Below are 7,716 nucleotides of genomic sequence, written 5' to 3' on the forward strand. Positions count from 1 at the left end.
TCAGCTGTGTTTTGTGGAAATTATGCTGATTCTCTGCTGCCCACAATCTGTGATTCTGTGAGTTGACATAACCACTCCGGTGAAACTATGTTTCGTCAGACATAAAGAATGGATCCATGTCCAAGCCATTCATTGTTATCTCAGATAGCCACAAAACTAGAGGCACTAAGGGACGTCTGCGGTTTTAATGCGCGGAAAACAAACACTCAGTAGGGATATACACTCCTGGAAATTGAAATAAGAACACCGTGAATTCATTGTCTCAGGAAGGGGAAACTTTATTGACACATTCCTGGGGTCAGATACATCACATGATCACACTGACAGAACCACAGGCACATAGACACAGGCAACAGAGCATGCACAATGTCGGCACTAGTACAGTGTATATCCACCTTTCGCAGCAATGCAGGCTGCTATTCTCCCATGGAGACGATCGTAGAGATGCTGGATGTAGTCCTGTGGAACGGCTTGCCATGCCATTTCCACCTGGCGCCTCAGTTGGACCAGCGTTCGTGCTGGACGTGCAGACCGCGTGAGACGACGCTTCATCCAGTCCCAAACATGCTCAATGGGAGACAGATCCGGAGATCTTGCTGGCCAGGGTAGTTGACTTACACCTTCTAGAGCACGTTGGGTGGCACGGGATACATGCGGACGTGCATTGTCCTGTTGGAACAGCAAGTTCCCTAGCCGATCTAGGAATGGTAGAACGATGGGTTCGATGACGGTTTGGATGTACCGTGAACTATTCAGTGTCCCCTCGACGACCACCAGTGGTGTACGGCCAGTGTAGGAGATCGCTCCCCACACCATGATGCCGGGTGTTGGCCCTGTGTGCCTCGGTCGTATGCAGTCCTGATTGTGGCGCTCACCTGCACGGCGCCAAACACGCATACGACCATCATTGGCACCAAGGCAGAAGCGACTCTCATCGCTGAAGACGACACGTCTCCATTCGTCCCTCCATTCACGCCTGTCGCGACACCACTGGAGGCGGGCTGCACGATGTTGGGGCGTGAGCGGAAGACGGCCTAACGGTGTGCGGGACCGTAGCCCAGCTTCATGGAGACGGTTGCGAATGGTCCTCGCCGATACCCCAGGAGCAACAGTGTCCCTAATTTGCTGGGAAGTGGCGGTGCGGTCCCCTACGGCACTGCGTAGCATCCTACGGTCTTGGCGTGCATCCGTGCATCGCTGCGGTCCGGTCCCAGGTCGACGGGCACGTGCACCTTCCGCCGACCACTGGCGACAACATCGATGTACTGTGGAGATCTCACGCCCCACGTGTTGAGCAATTCGGCGGTACGTCCACCCGGCCTCCCGCATGCCCACTATACGCCCTCGCTCAAAGTCCGTCAACTGCACATACGGTTCACGTCCACGCTGTCGCGGCATGCTACCAGTGTTAAAGACTGCGATGGAGCTCCGTATGCCACGGCAAACTGGCTGACACTGACGGCGGCGGTGCACAAATGCTGCGCAGCTAGCGCCATTCGACGGCCAACACCGCGGTTTCTGGTGTGTCCGCTGTGCCGTGCGTGTGATCATTGCTTGTACAGCCCTCTCGCAGTGTCCGGAGCAAGTATGGTGGGTCTGACACACCGGTGTCAATGTGTTCTTTTTTCTATTTCCAGGAGTGTATGTGCTGGCCCAGGTAGAGTATTCGTCAGCATGATCGATGTGTCATTCCAGTCTCTTGCAACAGACGTCGGATTAATTTGGTAGGATATTAAAGCATTTTCTGGTGAATTACAATCACATTTCTTGGTGTCTGTGCATGTTTCAGAAAGTTTTTGATAGTGTCTGACGACATTTCTGGGCTACGCCTTGCGTGGAGTTTCTTGCTGGCACTTTGACACCATTAAAGTTCTCTACAAACAACTGACCACACCATTCCAACGCCTTTTTTGTCACGTAACTTTCCACAACGGACACCAGCTGCTCTTCTGTGAGCACCGTCGTCTCTTTTGCACTGCGCTCTTAACTGGTCTGGATCACGTGGCCGGCATATACGTCACAGGGTGTTGTTATGTGCACACATTCACATCCAATCGTATCCATTCGTCCGCGCCATTTTTATTTTTCCCTGCCAGTATATTACTGGGTTTGCTTGCATTTCACGTATGATGCCCAGACTGGAATGGAATGACGTTAACTCGCGGCTTGAGGATGAAGTGAGATGGAACAGCTGGAAGTGACTGAGAGATGGACATACTGAGACTGCAGCTTTATGTCGATTTCTTCCCCCAGGTTCCAGTTCTGAAGGTCGCCCTGTATTACTGTGTCTGCCCCCACCCCATGTCACAGATTTGTTACTTGCCGTTCTTATCCTATTATGTGAGACATTATTGACAAAATTCGTTGCAAGAGTCTGATGAGAAAGATAACTTTAAAGGTGAGAGTGAATATTACTAGTTTTTTTTTTTAAATTTACCATCAGATCAAGGGCAGTACTGATATTGGATAAAGTAAATGAAACAAGTTTTACATCTGTATACTTACTGAATGGAAATAACTTGCATTCTCATGCGCTACCCCTAGTGTGACAGTATCGTGGTGCTGTTTTCCAGCAGGACAATGCTCGCCCACATATTGCGCGTGTCCCTCTGAACGGGCAGTGTCGTGTTGAAGTATTCCCCGACCCTGACGGAATGTGTGAGGGGCAGCCTTGGACGCCGGCTTCGTCCCAGTGTCAGCATCAACAGCTGTGCACCTGCTGGCCCCAGGTGGGGACAGAGCGACTCCATGACACCCATCCCAGCAGAGGCGGTGGAACGTCACACTGATAACTGGGCTCATATGCCCACATCCCTGTCAATTTGACTCGATCTTGCTATTACGGAATTTACACCGATTATCTCCCTCTATCGCTGAAGTTTCAATTCGTTTTCTCCTCCCCCTCTCGACATTTAATGTTTTTTTGTCAGGTAGTGTATTTTATTATAATTGTCATTATTAAAAGTGCAGGCTTCTGTGGCACATTAAAAGTGAGCACAGATACGGCGTGATGCTAATGGCAAGTAATATGTCCAGGGCTGTGTAGGGGGCTAGAGACAGTAGTAAGGTACGACCTTTAGAACTGAAACCTGGGGGATGTAATCCATATAAATTTGTTGTGGAAAAGACAAGGAATAGTTAAGGTAAGAGTGCTGGTTATCGCCTTATTTATTTAAGTATCAAGAAACTGGGCATGGTGTATTTTAAAGTACTAATTAGACCTTAAGTCTTAGATATAATTGATTTGCATATTCAGGGAGAAATAGTAAGGTTAGCGACATGTGGGAATATCTACAACGACATCTACATCTATACTGCAGAAGCCGGCTTGCGCCCTCCGTGGCGGAGGGTACTTTGCGCAACGCTGTCACCTTCCCCTTTTCTGTTCCAGCCGTGTATGGTTCGCAGGAAGAGCGACCACTAGTTACCCTCCTTCTGTCCTAAGATCTCTCTACTTTTATCTTCGTGGTCTTTTCGCGAGATGTATGTAGGAGGAAACAGTACGTTGGCTTCCAGCCAGTCTCACTCTGGCGTCTCCCTCACCCGAAAACTGTTTTGTGTGTTGTTCCACTTCAAATCACTCCATAAGCATAGCTCCTAGATATATTACGGAAGTAACTGCTTCCGGTGATTGTTTCGCGGTCATGTCGTCATACGATAAAGAGTCTTTCTGTTTACGTGTTGCCAGTACACTACATTCGTTTATGTTGAGCGTCAGCTGCCACTCCCTGCACCAGACGTCGATCCTCTCCAGGTCTTCTCTGTATACAACAGCATCATCCTTCGAAATCTCATGACAATTCTGACGTTATCTACTACCTCATTTATGTGCTAAAAAATAATAGTTATTTTGCACTCTTTTGGGGCATACTCGAAATTACTTTTTAACATCTGACGATTTCTCTGCGGGGTGAACAACTAGAGCTGTTGTACCATCTTGCATGAAAAGAGTGGTTTCCGCATTAATGCATTAGCATATCTACCAAATTTCGCTGCCATGGAATAATTACAGCAAGTACTCGCCTCCATGAACAGATGCACGTCAGTTATAATCCACTGGGATATTAATTTCTACTGACACCCACTGTGCATAACTGTGGTGCTGGATCCAAGTGTGAAGTTTAAAGGTTGTAATAAAACTCGCGAAATTATTCATCTTCGGCAATTTCGGCACAAATCGTCAAACCAGAACGTCAAGAAAAGCTGTTACGATGTTTATTATTGTAATATATACTCTGAAACCATAAAACTGAACTAATATGCATTACAAATTCATTCTATTATATAAAAAAATAGTCGACCCACTATATCCATGTAGCACCCAAATAGCGAAAAATGCAAACATTTATAGAACACGCACGTGTATATAACTTCGGATGCTACTGATTATATATAACAAAAAAAATCACATTGGCAAGAAAGAACAAAGTTAAGTATTTCACTTTAATGCTGTTTTATAGTGTTACATACTGTGGTGTTGCGTCACAAGTGGCACGTGTTCTTCCAGCAGCAAAACGCTCGATCACTCACTGAACATGTCACACAGCTCCAAGCTTCCGCTGGTTATTCAATTTCCTGGACAATGTACTAAACATAGAGGGGACACCACAAGCAAACGTAACCCAAAACAAGCCTTATTGTCTGTCGAGGGATCGTTATGGTGCAGGATGAAACAAAGCCCATTCTGTTTGCTCCTCCACTACGTCGCTGGAACGTACGAGACTGTACTCACTGCTTTCCACGCTCTGCTCTCGTGTTCATTACATACCCGACCAAGTCTGAGTACCGTCCTGTGCGCAATCACAACCTAAAATTGCACCGGGGTAATGTTGAAATGATACAGTAGTGTGCTGTATACATGCTGTCGGTTCCGCTGAAGATTCTGCAACACGTTTACTTTCAGCAAGACGACGCGCTTTTACTAACATACTGCGTGAAACTGATTCTCCCTCCCACAATTTTCTAAGATTTTACGGCACAGAGATAAAAGATCAGTCTTTGGAATCAAATAGTCAGCACCTCTTAATATAAAATGTATACGGCAGGAACCTTACTGAGTATATCTGTAACCGACAGTCACATATCGTGGTTGTTGAGGTAAAACGGAAGTTAGCAGGAGCATGCAGCCAGCCCTGTTTGTGTTGGTACATTGTCAGCATTACCTCACCTTCCATGCTGTGTTACAGTGATACAGTTGATGTGCTACTCATTATGTCCCACCATGAAGACATGCAAGACCACTTTAAAATATCATGCTGTGCGGAAACGTAGGGTTGAAACGAAGCCTGGTGTTTATTAAGGAGACGCTGAATTGTGGAAAACATAAGAAGCGTTAGCCTGTACTGACCCTGCGACACTGGTATCTACCAGCACGACAATGTGCCTCACTCATAGGTCCAGTCGTGCTGAAGTATCTCAGCAAACCTGGTTGTGACATCTAAGAGTTAATCCAGGTAGCGTGTCTTGTTCAGTTGCAGCCACAGGAACCCATGAGGCTTGTTCAGGGCACCCAGAAGAGAGCAAGATACACCAGACCTGTTCCAACTCCATTCCGACAAAACCAGCTGATTTAATCTTTGAACAGGACGACACCCATCTGCTCAGTTATTGTGTTACACAGATCTGCTCTCCAAGTAGTTCATGTGACCCAGACATACTGATTTATTGGCGTTTCATGCTGGACAGAATCATAAACCAAAATAACCAGTGGTGTCTGGTCGGAAAACACAGAATTTGCTAGATACAACAAGTCTGGTCTGCTGCCTTTTGGACAACTATACTGGGATGTGTTGTTTCAGCAGCACAGCGCTTACTGACTAACTTTCTGAATCACACAGCTGCTCTAACGCAGATGTTTCTCGTATCCTGTGTTACTGGTTAAAGGATCAGTTTCTAAATATCCTTTGTGGCCAACTGCAACTTAAAATAACCCATTTCGTTCTGTGAGGGAACACTAAACTACGGTGCATTCTTCCAAGCTGTACTACTTTGCTACTTTTGGAGGTGATCTTTTAACAGGACAAGACATTTATACACTTTCACTACTCTCCAATACGTACCACAGTTTCCTCGGAAGTGACAAATCAGATACACTCTCAGTCTCGTGGCTTGGGGAACTTTAACATGAAACGATCCTCCTGTGTCTGAGGAATTACTGAACTCTGCAGGTGTCCAGAGTGTTGTCCTGCCTCTGCTGGGTGAGTAGTAGACGATGTTCCACAAGAACACCGGCCTTTCCGTCGCTTTCTGCGATAAGTGGCACAAATTGTTCTAATGTCCATCAGCTCCACTGGCAATGACATGCAAGCCTAATTTTTCAGTATAATGTTTTAGAGGAACCATTAAGCAAACAATCTCTGATCATTGATCAATGAATAATACAGCATGGTTAATGGTACTTGGTAACAACTTTAACGAAAGTATCCACTGTTTCTTTGCCATATTTACCGAGTGTATGTGACAGAATAGATACCATTGTACGCACATTGATCTCTCTAACTTCGTTCTCGAGGTTCCTACTTGAGACGTGCAATAGTTTCAACGTAAATGTAGCACATTTTGCCTCGAATTCCTTTTCTGTAAATTTACCTAATTGAATTTCACGCCAGCCGCTGTGGCCGAGCTGTTGTAGCCACTTCAGCCCGGAAGTGCGGTGCTGCTACGGTCGCAGGTTCTAATCCTGTCTCGGGCATGGATGTGTGTGATGTCCTTACGTTAGTTAGGTTTAAACAGTTCTCAGTCTAGGGGACTGATGACGTCAGATGTTGTCCCATAGTGCTGAGGGCCATTTGAACCATTTTTTTGAGAATTTCACGAAAACAACTTCGTCCTTCTTCCAAACACTGCGGTTTGAATTCCACAACCACCTCTTTTACTTCTGCGTATGCTCAGTCCTAGCACTCCTTCTGATTTTGCTCCATACCCGCTGTCATTCCGACTTGACAACGTCTCCAGGTGCTGCAGCAGAAATCTACATCGACATCTACAGTTACATGGATACTCTGCAAATCCCATTTAAGAGCCTGTCAGAGGGTTCACGGAACCACCTTCACAATTATCTGTTATTTCAATCAAGTATAGCGCGTGGAAAAAACAGCGCTTCTTCATATTTAGGTCGGCGTACACATTCAAGTTCAGGATCCTCATGTCGTTCAAAATCAGCATATCTATACATTGAAACGTCGTGCATTTGTGTATCATCCCCATTACATATCTGAATTGTTACGTTGTACACTGAAGAGCCAAAGAAACTACTACACCGGCCTAATATCATGTAGAGCCCCCGTGAGCTCACAGAAGTGCCGCAACACGACTCATGTCTGAATGAGTTCTGGGGGAAATAACACCATGAATCCTGCAGGGCTGTCCATAATTCTGTGAGAGTACGAGCGGCTGGAGATCTCTTCTGAACAGCATGTTGCAAGGCACACCACAAATTCTCAATAATGTCCGTGAGATTTTTGGGCCAGCGGAGGTGTTTAAACTCAGAAGAGTGTTCCTGGAGCCACTCTGTAGCAATTGTGGACGTGTAGGGTGTCGCATTGTCCTGATGGAATCGTCCAAATCCGTCGGAATGCACAATGGACATGAATGAGGTGATCAGACAGGATTCGTATGTACGTGTCACCTGTCAGAGTCTAATCTAGACGTATCAGGGGTCCCATATCAGCCAATAACGGCACACACCCAACACCACTACAGAGCCTCCACCAGCAT

This window comes from Schistocerca piceifrons, chromosome 11 (genome assembly GCF_021461385.2).
Source record: "Schistocerca piceifrons isolate TAMUIC-IGC-003096 chromosome 11, iqSchPice1.1, whole genome shotgun sequence".
Classification (NCBI taxonomy): domain Eukaryota; kingdom Metazoa; phylum Arthropoda; class Insecta; order Orthoptera; family Acrididae; genus Schistocerca; species Schistocerca piceifrons.